Consider the following 13,273-nt stretch of genomic DNA (forward strand, 5'->3'; position numbering starts at 1 on the left):
TGCATATGGTATATAATAGATAGGTCAAAGAAGCATACTGTGATCACTTATGATTCTTGAATTGAGCTTGGGGTACATGGCCAAGATCACCAGTGCATCAAAGGCACAGTTAATCCAAACAGATAAAGATAAAATGGAGAGTAGCAGTAGTTGTTGTTCTGTGCTGTCAAGTCAGAACTGACTTATAGCAACCCCAACAGGACTTTCAAGGTAAGTGAAATGTTTAAGGAGTGGTTTCACCAGTTCCACTCAGTCAGTGAGTTTCAATGGCTGAGTGAGGAGTCAAACACTGTTCTTCAGAGTCCTAGTCCGTCATTCTATCCCTTATACCAGTGATCCCCAACCTTGGACCTCCAGATGTTAACAAGCAGGGTATGATCCCAAAACAGACTTCCTCGTAGATGCCAGATTGAGGCATTGTGCAAGTTCCTTTCTGGTCTGATACTTTGCTTTTATGAACCAGACTGCTTGCTTTCTCTACAGTAACTGAATAAAACACCATTTGGTCATCAGAACTTATTCTCTCAGGCAGGTAGTGAGGCAAGTAGAGATTTAGAATTGTTCTAGAACATCAGTGTGCAGAAAGCCAGCAGTGCAACTGGCACAGTGAGAGCTAGAGATAGGTGAGAAATTCATGTTGTTTTTTTAAAATAATTTACCAACATTTGCAAATGTCTTCATATTTGGAGTGGAAACAATTTGAAAACTATAACAAAGAAAACTTGGATATGGAAGATAAAGTAGCCAATCATTCTGTCCATTTGGGCCCAGGGCTTCGAGCCTCTTAAAAGTCTTGACTTTAATCCATATGTATTCAAGTTTAATAGAAGTGAATTAGAGCTGCCATCTCTCTATTTTTTTTTCTAAGAGTCTCCTCAGTGTCTGTATGGTAAACAGATAGGAAATGAGTGTTGCCATTTTAAGAGTAGCTATATCTGTTGAATTTGTCTGGTTCAGATGGGGGCTGAGTTTAATTTCAGTTCTGTTCCAGTAGGAACTTACCCGTGCTTGCTTATTTTGTCATATTTGAGATGGAAGAATCTTAAGGTTTAAAAATTTCAGATGTAGACTGTTAAATCCCTTATATCCACATAAGAGCAAAGTGCAGGAAAAATTCCTTGGATCAGTATATCCACATGGATCAATGTTAGATCAGGAGAAGATTTAAGACATCTGCCCCTACATGTTCGAGGTATCTGATGCCTTACATCAGCAATCCAACAAATAATGTGCCCTCAATTCCAGAGTTAGAATTCTGTGACAGTGTGGTTTCATGTTTATGCAAACCATATGCAATAACTGGATTTGCATATCTTCCAGTTGTCAACTTAACATAAATTTTAGCCAGATCAGCAGATCACTTGAAAGGCAAGTGTTATAATTAATTTCTCCTTCTCTATTACATATCCAAACTGCAATGACAACAATAGACTGAATCACACACAGGCACAATATTTGTTTGGTTTCCTCTAATCTTTATCTAGTGGACATAGTTTTGTTTTTTAAGTGCCCTTGACAGCAATTGACCTATACTTTCAAATCAACAAATTAAAAATGCGGATGTGGCTGTTTCCTACATTTGCAGAATAGCTTATTGACATGGAATCAGATTAGAAGTAAAGAGTCACAGAAAAGAGGAATCATGTTGCTTTGATGTACAGTATTGTGTCAATGCACCAAAAGCTCTCTTGTGTCTGGAAAAAGAGAGGTAGTATGAAAATCTGAAATACTTAATTTGTCTGTAGGACCTGTCCGGGTGTTAAAATTCCTATGTTGAAACCTTAGTTTTGATTGCAATGAGTAGCCCCTCACCTTAGAGACATTACTGACCAATGTTTGTTTCAGCTGAGTGTCCATATGAACACCCTCCTTGTTCCAGTCTAGACTTGGAGTTGTAAGGAACATAAAGCATTGATATAAATAACTCTTGTTTTGTCCACGGTATGGAGATGGAGGAAGTTTGCAAGCTGCTTACCTGTTATTCTTAGTGGATTTAGATTTTTGCTTCAAATATCTGAATAGTCAGACCTATGGGATTGCCAGAGACAATTGGTTTTGTGTACAGTACTTCCCATGTATAAGCTTATGAGTCTACATATGCCAACAAATAAGATACAGTAGGCTCTTTTTAGTAATCAACAATTCTACCTCTTAAGATTCTTGTGTATGCTCGAACTAAAATAATTTATTTATTTCCAAGAAAGCTATTCCCTAGGAATTAACCTGTTAAACACTTATTTATTTGGAAGAAAATAACTCTGTGGCTAGACCCCAAACACTCCAGTTTACTCAGATTTCGCAGTATCTGCAGGGAGTTCAAACAAAAATACATAAGACTAAGCACTGAGAAACAAGGTGCCTTCCTTGCAAGAGCAGACCTGCCACAACACCCACCCTAATACCAAAAAATCCCAGTAGCTTGGTCAAGGCAAGACCTGGTTTGAGCAGCATAAACCCTCTATACCAAAAATCCAGATAGCTGCTTGAAAGGATGTTTGTTTTTTATTAAATGGACAGCGAGGGGATAGTGGTGGAAGGTTAAGGGACAGAAGTTCCAAAATGTTACAAAAAGGTTGCAGAAGATACTTGTAGCAAAATACAGAGACAGTCTCAGGCAATTCAAGAGAAACACATCAAACAACAAATGCCAAGCTAGACTACCTAATACAGTATTCATACCTTAGCAGAGTGGTATCGCAGTTCTGGGACACGCACAAAGTGCATCCTTTCCTGGTACAATTTCATAATACAGCAACCAGATGGCAAGTGAGCAAAGCCCCATATTAGAGGCAAGCTACACGATCTAGTTTTCCTAACACCTTTTATACAGTAAATTAGCTATTTCACACCTGTTGTAATCCCCTTTCATGCTCATTCAAAACACAGTCCTCTTCCTCTCCTCTTCCTTTTCCCCAACCATAATTTGCATGATTCTGGTGGAGGAGGGACGGAAGTGGACTGAACTTTGAAGTCAAGAGTTAAAGTAGCAGTGTTAGACCCTTTTCGGTGCTGTCTGGAAGTGCCCTTTGAAATCTTCTTTAACAGAAGGTCAGTTGAAGGTAATTATCCTTTTGTTCATAGCCGATAACCATCCTTGCTTTATAGGCCAACTTCCCAGGCACTCACAAGGAAGCACTGAAGCTTCCAGTATCTATGTTACATGCTCTCCAGTTCCTCTCTTTCTTCAGTTTCTCCTCTTCTACCTTTTCAGAACTATTTTTTAAGCATTTGGAGTCTTTTCATTCACTGCAACTTTCTTGTAAGTAGGTCTTTTTCAGCTTCTATTTCAGGGCACTATAATGTATAAAATGGCTCCATGGAGCTTCTTTGAAGGCTTCTGGCTGTTGCCCAGTTCAATGTGTGAAGAGTCGGCCAGAGGAGGGCAGATTCTGTCAAAATTACATTTGATAAAAATTCTCTGAGATCTGGGAAGGACTGTACGAAATTAATCATAATATTACTACTATGTGAAAGAGACTCAGAAAAGAAAGTGAGTGAGTCACAATTATAATCACAGGAGTGGTGAAGTATTAACCTGCTACCTTCTAGTCCACACCTGGGCAAAATGCAGCCCGAGGGCCACATATGGCCCGCAAGCTGCTCCTGTCTGGCCCGCGGACAGTTTTGAACATCAAAACCATTTATAGCTTTTTGTCTAAAGCTGATCAGTTGCTTATCTTTAACACGCTGCAAAAAACCTCTTTAGTATTTGTGAAGATTAACAAGTTTAAAATAAAAACAATCATAACATTACTGTTTCATTTTATTTTTAAGTAAAGTTGGTTCGGCCCCCGAACACAGTTCAGATGTTTCATGTGGCCCCCCTATAGAAATTAATTGCCCACCCCTGTTCTAGTCAGAGACAGCTTGTGACTGGGGCATTGTAGGAGATCCTAGGAATTGCCAGTCATCATAGTGGGTGAGGAGTTCTGGGAACTCTAATCCTGAAAGATAACTTCTTTAAGCACTGGTAGAAGCTGCACTGAAACTGGCTCAATAGTAAAAGATTCATCAAGAACACTGAAGCTTCCAATTGATCTGTTTTGAATTAACTCTCAAACTGCCCTATCAAGATGTCTTAACTCTGCTTGATGTAGACTAGGGGCTAGCATGCCAGAGAATTCCAGTATATGGTGCTGCTTGGTTCTTTATGCTACTTCAGTGTGGGATGTTCACTGGAACAATTCTTTTTCAATACTCTTTGTTAATGTGCAGTATATCAAAGACATGTCAACTTCATATTTTAACTATTAAAGGTACAGTATTATCTAATGTGGCTCAAGAGAATAAACAAAATGGATGTGTCATGAATATGTTAGTAATGTTTTGCTGCCTCAGACAGTACCCCCATAGCTAGGCCTAAAACTTTCAGCCTCAATGCATTGAATTGCTTATTGTATGGATGACCATCATTATATGAACAGACTTTACTTCAAGCAGCAATATTATACTTTAACTGTCTTGACTCTCATTTTTTGTTATCAATTTTTCTTATTTGTTGATGTTGGATAATGAATTTGTGTTGGTAAATGTATCTTCAGTTGATAGTCAGCTTTGGGTCATTGCACAGCCACTGCATTAGAGTACTTGGTTGCACAGCCTGAGGCTGGGAGTTCAAATCAAAATAATTTATACCCCAAAAATTCTGGGAGAATTGAGAGTTCATAATTATTATATATTTTGGTCCTTATTCATCTGATGTATAACGTCTACTCATAGGCCTCCTTTTGGGAGGATATTGTATCTAAACATAGAATACGTTTGTGTACTATAGACAAATAGTTTCTAATTTGTACTGCTCAGGTCCAAATATTGACTTGTCGTTGATGATTTACAAATTGCATAACAAGTAAATTTATCCTTTCTTCTCTGCTTTCTCCTGCTGCTTTCTGTCATTTGGCACAGTTTTTGTGTGTGTGTTGCCTAAAACGAAAGCCTTCAGGATTTGATACCTGAATCCCTATCATACTCAAAGTGCTTTCCTGCTTATTTTCTTTCCTGCCTATCTTAAAACAGTCTGCTTCTTTAGCACATTCTCAAAAGAGGAGAATGTGCTAAAGAAGCAACTATTAACAACTAATAACAACAAGTAATAAATAACTATTATTACTTATTTATATTACTTACAAACAAGTAATAATAGTTTTTCCAAGTTAAAATGAAAATCTGTCAAAACCAGTCATACTTTTTCCAGTCACCTTTTTTATTCCTCAGCTACCATCTATTCAGGCTGAACACTTTTATCCCCCAGAGTCATTTTTTATTGTGGAATTTACATAGAACTAGAATTACATAGGAGGCACTTATTGATGTTGCGCCTTTATGGGGGGGGGGGAAGGGATTGGGATAAAAATTGTTCCAACAAATCTATTGCTTGTATGCTTTTGATGTATGTTTAGTCTTTTTGTAATGTATTGGGACAATACATGAATATCTTGTGTTGTTTCTCAGCTAGCTGTGATGATAATAAGCAGATGAAAAATATCCTGGTTGTCATTTAGGATGGCCACTGCAATTCTCAATGGGATCATAAAAAGCAAGAGTGTAATTGTATCTGTAATCTTATTGACTTACTCAGACAGTCTTATTGCTGTTCCTCAATACTCACAAATTCCTGGGGGATCAGGAGCTACTCCAAAACTCACTCAATTCTACTTATTAAAATGAACCTGGATGAAGGTTAAGATGTTTAAAATGATTTACAGTGTTAGGATTATACATTTTCAGACCTGGGCAACAACAGAAGTTTATGAAGCATCTTGAATCTACCAGCTTTATTCATTTCTGTTGGTTTGCATCATTGGTTACTGCCTTAGCACATTACTCTTGTAGCACAAACACTACAAAATAATTCCTTCTGTGCACGTGAAATGCTGGTGATGACATTTCAAAAAAAGATGGCTGGGAAGGGTTGCAGAATGATTTTTAAAAATGCTCCAGTGCCCTAGTAATCTTTATCCATATAATCATATACCTGGAAGAGAGGCAGAGTAGCTGAAAGAGGAGCAAACTTTGATTCTGGAGATGACAAATTAAGTCTCATTTCTCTTTATGGTCACTAAATAATTGAATCCTGTAATTTGGTTTGTACATGGAAAAACTGATAAACCAGAAAAGTGAGAATGGGCATAAAATGAGATGTTTCAGTGAGCATCGTGTTTCCTGGAATGTTTTCCTTTTTCTTCCTTTCTTCCAGATGTTTGTAGGGTTCAGGATTGAGTTTAATTGGACAGATTAGGATATCCCATAAGAGAGCTGACGTTCTAGTGTCTACAGCATTGCATTTTGGGTACGTTTGAACAAAATGTAGGGGAGGGCCAGTCAGTGCAGAAAGCCCAGGTATATGGTGTAACACATACATAGTTGGGATATAAAAGTCCACATGTTAAATCTTGGCAGGCCTTTTAAGAGAGGTCATAGTTATACTATAAAGAATAGCGCCTTAGAAAATGAAATACAAAAAGCACATAGAATAGAAGGATCCAAAGAAAGTTGCTGACCTGCAGACTTGTCACATATGCACAACCAGTCTCTCCTCAGATTTAGTTGGCACAAGGGAGAAAACTCTGACTCACAGTAACATGACAGAAGGAAGTATGGTATTGTGGTTTAAGATATGTTCGCCCACAATCTGTTCAAGAGTCAGTCGTAAACTTCCTGCTTAAAAAGCACCGTTTCCTTATTACAGAATTAAGGATAGAGTCAGTCTGTGTAAAAGGGATGTGGTAAGATCACATCTGGTGAATACTTGGGCATGAGTGTTGTGTAGCGGCAATGGCCTTCACCTTAGGAACCATGCCGGAATGGAAACTGAGTACAGTAATACAGTTCCAGGTCACATTACAGAAAAATCACACACCAATATGCATAATACATTTTTATGTACATTAAAATGCCTATGAAATCTTACCCATACTTGTTCTTTAACAAATTGCAGACTAATACAGAAGTGAGATGCAGTTAAATAGGACTCAAGAAACCTGGGTTCAAATCCCTGCTTGGGCAAGAAACTCAGTGGAGGGTAGTACTGGAAAACCACGCCTGTTTTACATACCTTGAAAGCCCAGTTAGGGTCACCACAAGTCAAATGCAACTTAGTGACATCACACACACACACACACACACACACACACACACACACACACACACACACACAGAGTTTGTGCTTTAAAAATGTAAATGTTATAGAAAGCTCATTGGACAGATTTAGCCATACCTATCTGATCCTGGAATTAGTTTATATTTCCCATTCTGTCACAACCTAGAATGGATTTATGAAAATATTTCAGACATGTTGGAAGATATGGAAGATAGTAGAACTTTATATTACGTATAGCTGGGAATGTTATTATTTTTTAAAAATAATAATAATATGACCAGTTCAAGCGATACTGTTTGAACAATTGCACAGTGGTTCTCTGGTCTGACAGTATCAACCTATCAGTGGATGGTTTCAGCATTTAATTATATTCATTCTTCTTTATTGCTTATATATCTTCATATGTTGCAACTCCATTTCTTGTTTATAAATTAGATCAAATTGATAATGTAACATTTTTTTCTACAGAGGGAAAAATCTATTTGTTCCCTAGAACAATTCTTCTGTCTTTGTACCTGAAATAAAACCTGCAATTCAACAACAGAACGGGCAACTTGTTCAAATTAAAAAAATTTGACAGCTCACCTCATCCACAGATGCATACAGAGTCAGAGACGGATACAGAGTGCAGAGTTACCGTATTTTTTGCTCCATAAGACGCACTTTTTCTCTTCAAAAAGGTGGGAGGGAAAGTACATGCGTCTTATGGAGTGAATGCAATAACCCAGGGCTCAGCCACCACCACCCAAAAGCCTCCCACTGCCATGCTGGGAGGTCTCTGAACTGGCAGCAGAGACTGCTTGCTATTTAGACCTCACCATTCTGCACTGCTAGCTTTCCAGGACCTGCTTCCTGCAGCCCACCTGGAAAACCAGCAAGGCAAATAGGCCTATGGCAGCAAACAGTGAAAATAGCCAAGGACCAAAGGATAGTTCTAGAAACACCAGGGGAAACCATAAACACAGTCTCCCACTTAGGCAGTTGATTTTCCCATGTTTGGGGAAATCACAGGAGTCAGCTCATCTGAAGTGCAATAGATGAGCCTTACCCTGGGAAAACCACTTTTACAACAATGGTATCTCCCCTGCCAGGTCTGAGTTTGAATGGCTTCTAAGCCTCCTGGCCCTTTGTGTGCCCTACCCTCCAAAGGCATGGTGACCCCCGGCTGCACCTCCTGATTAGAACAGGGCTGCATAGCCCCAATCCCAAAAGAGGCCAGGAGAGCTCTTCAGTGTTTTGGGGTGCCCTGCAGGACCCCCATCAGGGGCTGGATGTTCCTCCCACAATCCTTCAGTGCACAGATATTAGCATATCTGCCTGCTTGCATCACCCAATTGGCTATTGGAGAAGCAAAGCAGGAAGGAGGAGTCTCTTTCCCTTCACCTTCTGCAGAGAAGTTAAACCATGTGACCAACCAGACATGTGGAGAACCAGAGAGAGAGAGAGGACAGAAACAAAAGCTTCTAAAATTGCCAGTAAGTTTAATATTTTTTATTTATTTTATTTATTTTATTTATTTTATAGGCCTTGGTAGTAAGCTGCATCACTTCCCCACAAATTAAGCCTAAATAGAAGTAATTTTGCAGATATTTAAAACATTAAGGGACCTGGGGGGGAGGCTAATGTGTATTGTTAGCCAAATTTCATTCTGAAGCACAGAATGATTAAAAAGGCACTGAGCACATGCAGAATAAAGTTCAAAAGGGAAACTAAAAGGGACCTAACACTCCTTTCCTTAATATATTACCACTAGGGCTACAGGTTTTATTTGGTGTATTAGCTTGCCACAGTTTTTATGGACTCATCAGGAGTAAGGCAATTTGAATTGCAGAGGGCAGATCTGAATCACAGATCTGAATATGTCCAAGTAAAGCTTTGAAATCTTGAAAATTGGTTTAAGAACCCAACATTTCATAAATAGCATTTCACACGTACACACACACAACTGGAAACAGAAATTTTAGTACTATTTTTGTGTTAATAAAAGCTGCATGGTGTCACTCCCCCTGTTTTTATTGGTTTTTCTTAATCATTGTTGTTCTACAATATTGCTGGTAGATTTTATCTTTTTATTGTGATTCCCAGCTACTGTATTTTATCCTATTGTAGTCTCTAAAACTGGACAACCATCTGTCAGATCTGCTCTGATTTGGATTCCTGCATTGAACCAGGGGTTGGAATTGATGGCCTTACAGTATAGGCCTCTTCCAACTCCATTATTCTATGATTCTGTGCTGCTTTGAGATTATATTTGTAAAAGCAAGCAGGCAGTAGATGTTGTGATGTATAAGGGGCACATTTTTCTTGCAGAGTATGGGAACTCATTCTACCAGTGCAAGGATGATAAAGCAGAAAAGGCTAGCATATAACATTCCTTTTAAACTAGAGGTAGTAAAATATGCTAAGGAGTATGGAAATAGTGAACAGTGCAGAGACATTTTGGGCCTCCTCATCTGAAAAAATGATTAAAGAGTGGAGGAAACAGGAGGATCAGCTGCAAAAAGCTGATAAAAGTAAGCACACTTTCTGTGGACATGCTGCATGCTGCAAAGTAAAGAACTGAATGATGGAGAGAGAAAACTTTATTGCTGTAAAGAAGGAAGGGAGGAAGGGAGGGAGTGGAAGTGAGGCATGCTTTGCTGTTTGCTTACACCTGTGCTGGTGGTGATTTCTTCATCATAGCTCTTATTGACTACCCAGCAACAATCTGTTTATCCATCTCTTTCAGTGCAATAACAATTCATTATAAGTGTTAAGACTTGAGATGGTACTGTAATTCCCACTCATTGTGTGTCATCCTGCTGTAGAAGTCTGCTTCATGATTCTCCACTTCTGGTACATGTATGACTTGTGAAATGACATGCTTGAGAATACACCAGTCCCAAAACTGTACTGTTAGTAGCAAGAAAGACATGGATTTTGTTCCTCCTTGGTGGTTGATATAAAGCATTGTAGTGTTGTTGTCTGTGGCTATTGGAATAACTTTGCCAACTACAAATTGTTCAAAAGCTCTCACTGTGTTGTACACTGCAAGAAGTTTGAGGTAATTGATGTGACAACATCTATCTATTGCTACTGCCTTATGAATTTGCCAGAATATTTTTTCCCTGTTTTCCTCTCCTAAAAATGAGGTGCGTCTTATGGAGAGGTGCGTCTTATGGAGCGAAAAATACGGTAACTTTCATTCTTGACATGGGAGGTTGCTAAGAATGGGGCTTTGAAAGTAGCTAACTGCCAAATGTTAACCAGATTAACAACTACTTTGGTGTGTTAATAAAATCACAAATGCATCAGTACTTTATGAGATAATGGAACATAATGCTTTCCCAGAGACTATTTGTGAATCTAAAGTATGACATCACTACTTTTAATATCTGTGTGTATGTATCTGGAAATCCTGATTCAGCTACCAGTCTGGAAGTAAATAAGCAACTGTGTGCATCTCTCTGTGTGTATCTTACTCTTAATGTTTGTTCTGGATAATAGAGAAGGATCTTTAATGTAAAGATGAAAAAGGGGGAAAAAACTGTATTTTTTTCCATTATCCTTGTTATTTCTTGGATTCCCAAAATGGAGCCTCCAAGACACAAATTATTCATTTAAATGAATGAGGAATACACAAAAGTTCCATATTCTTTTCTTTTTTCCATGTTCCTGTAACTTTTTTTCATACTTTGTCTATCAAATTTCAAAGAATGTTTTAAATTAAATAGCATTGCAAGAGCTGCTGTCAGCAGCCAATCAGAATGTGCAGCTATGAGATTTCTGAACCTGTAAAAGGAACTGGATTGGTTAGAATTTAGTGAGAGGAATGCTTTGCTTCAGATGCGCTTGTAGGAATCAGTATGCTAGTGCCTAGTGCCCTCCATATTGTATTAGGCATCAGGTGGTAGAGGGGAGAGAAATTTTTCCATATTATAGGAGTTTTGGTTTGGAGTAGGCTTTGATTGTTGTTGTGTTGTTGTTTTATTGCCTTTATTTGCTTGTTTGCTTTGTTATTTCAGCTAGGCGGCTGAATGCTTTTGCTTTGTTTTAATTTTATCTGTGTGTATATGGGTGGGTGGTGTATGCTTTCCCTTTTAAATTGGGTTTTTTTTTAAAAAATTCTTACTTGGAGACTTAACTATGTGTATATTCTGTTAAAGGTGCATATTTTGGTGAGATGGTTTAAATCATTTTTCCTTCTCATGTGCTTTTGCCTTTTCTTTAAGTAGACCAGTTCTCTGTTGCCTTTCCTGTCTGCTTTTTTTGAAGCAGCTGTTAAGAGTTATGTAGGGCTTAAACTGGAGTAGTGCCAGGAAATACCAATAGTAAAATCCAGAATGAAATAACCTGAAAAAGACTTTCACATCTATATGTGGAACAGGAAGCAACAGTTAGAACTGGATATGGAACAACTGATTGGTTCAAAATTGGGAAAGGAGTACGACAAGGTTGTATATTGTTCCCCTTCGTATTTAACTTATATGCAGAATACATCATGCGGAAGGCTGGACTGGAGGAATCCCAAAATGGAATTAAGATTGCCAGAAGAAATATCAACAACCTCCAATATGCAGATGATACCACTCTGATGGCAGAAAGTGAGGAGGAATTAAAGAACCTCTTAATGAGGGTGAAAGAGGAGAGCGCCAAAAATGGTCTGAAGCTCAACATTTAAAAAAAACTAAGATCATGGCCACTGGTCCCATCACCTCCTGGCAAATAGAAGGGGAAGATATGGAGGCAGTGACAGATTTTCCCTTCTTTGGTTCCACGATCATTGCAGATGGTGATAGCAGCCACGAAATTAAAATACGCCTGCTTCTTGGGAGGAAAGCGATGACAAACCTTGACAGCATTTTAAAAAGCAGAGACATTACCCGGCCGACAAAGGTTCGCATAGTCAAAGCTATGGTTTTTCCAGCAGCGATGTATGGAAGTGAGAGCTGGACCATAAAGAAGGCTGACCGCCGAAGAATTGATGCTTTGAATTGTGGTGCTGGAGGAGATTCTTGAGAGTCCCCTGGACTGCAAGGAGATCAAACCTATCCGTTCTGAAAGAAATCAACCTTGAGTGCTCACTGGAAGGATAGATCCTGAAGCTGAGGCTCCAATACTTTGTCCATCTCATGAGAAGAGAAATCTGCCTGAAAAAGACCCTGATATTGGGGAAGTGTGAAAGCAAGAGAAGAAGGGTACGACAGAGGAAAGATGGTTGGACAGTGTCATTGAAGCTACCAACATGAATTTGACCCAACTCCGGGAGGCAATGGAAGACAGGAGGGCCTGGCGTGTTCTGGTCCATGGGGTCATGAAGAGTCGAACATGACTTAACAACTATACAACAACAAAAAGGATGAATGCACTAAAAACATGAAAACAAAAGAAACACCTGAAAAAATACCCCTGAGAAGAAACAAACAGAATTCTCCTCCCCCGCTGCCCATGTACATGTTTACTGAGTAACATCAGTGGAATGGTAACATTTCCATATCATGTAACCCTAAAGGTTCCCCTTGACAATTTTTGTCCAGTCGTGTTCGACTCTAGGGTGCGGTGCTCATCCCCGTTTCCAAGCCATAGAGCCAGCATTTTGTCCAAAGACAATCTTCCGTGGTCACATGGCCAGTGCAACTTAGACACAGAACGCTGTTACCTTCCCACCGAGGTGGTCCCTATTTATCTACTTGCATTTGCATGCTTTCGAACCGCTAGGTTGGCGGGAGCTGGGACAAGTGACGGGCGCTCACTCCGTCACATGGATTCGATCTTATGACTGCTTGGTCTTCTGACCCTGCAGCACAGGCTTCTGCGGTTTAGCCTACAGCGCCACCACGTCCCTTGCCAGTGGTCAAATCATGGGGGAAAGATAGGCATATTAATGAAGACAGTATATTAATGAAACATTCTTGTCCCACAAATCCTCCCTCCAGTTTTATTCATAAGAACATGAGAAGAGCCCTGCTGAATTGCACTGAGCCAGCCAGCTGCCTTCGGGGAACAAGATATAAAAGACATTCATGCAGTAGCTTCCTTCCCAGCAACTGCTACTGAGAGACATTTATTTATTTATCTATCTATCTATCTATCTATCTATCTATCTATCTATCTATCTATCTATCTATCTATCTATCTATCTATCTATCTATCTATCTATCTATCTATCTATCTATCTATCTATCTATCTATCTA

The 13,273-nt window shown here is 39.1% G+C and overlaps 1 protein-coding gene and 1 pseudogene across 7 annotated transcripts in view; one reads left to right on the forward strand and one right to left on the reverse strand.

Moving 5' to 3' along the window:
* Positions 1-13,273, forward strand: part of DOCK4 (dedicator of cytokinesis 4) — a 312,022-nt gene that overhangs the window by 65,048 nt on the left and 233,701 nt on the right. The gene's annotated exons all lie outside the window — the stretch shown is intronic.
* On the reverse strand, positions 8,046-8,198 carry LOC144583362 (U1 spliceosomal RNA; annotated as a pseudogene).

The sequence above is a fragment of the Pogona vitticeps genome, chromosome 5 (assembly GCF_051106095.1).
Source record: "Pogona vitticeps strain Pit_001003342236 chromosome 5, PviZW2.1, whole genome shotgun sequence".
Lineage (NCBI taxonomy): Eukaryota > Metazoa > Chordata > Lepidosauria > Squamata > Agamidae > Pogona > Pogona vitticeps.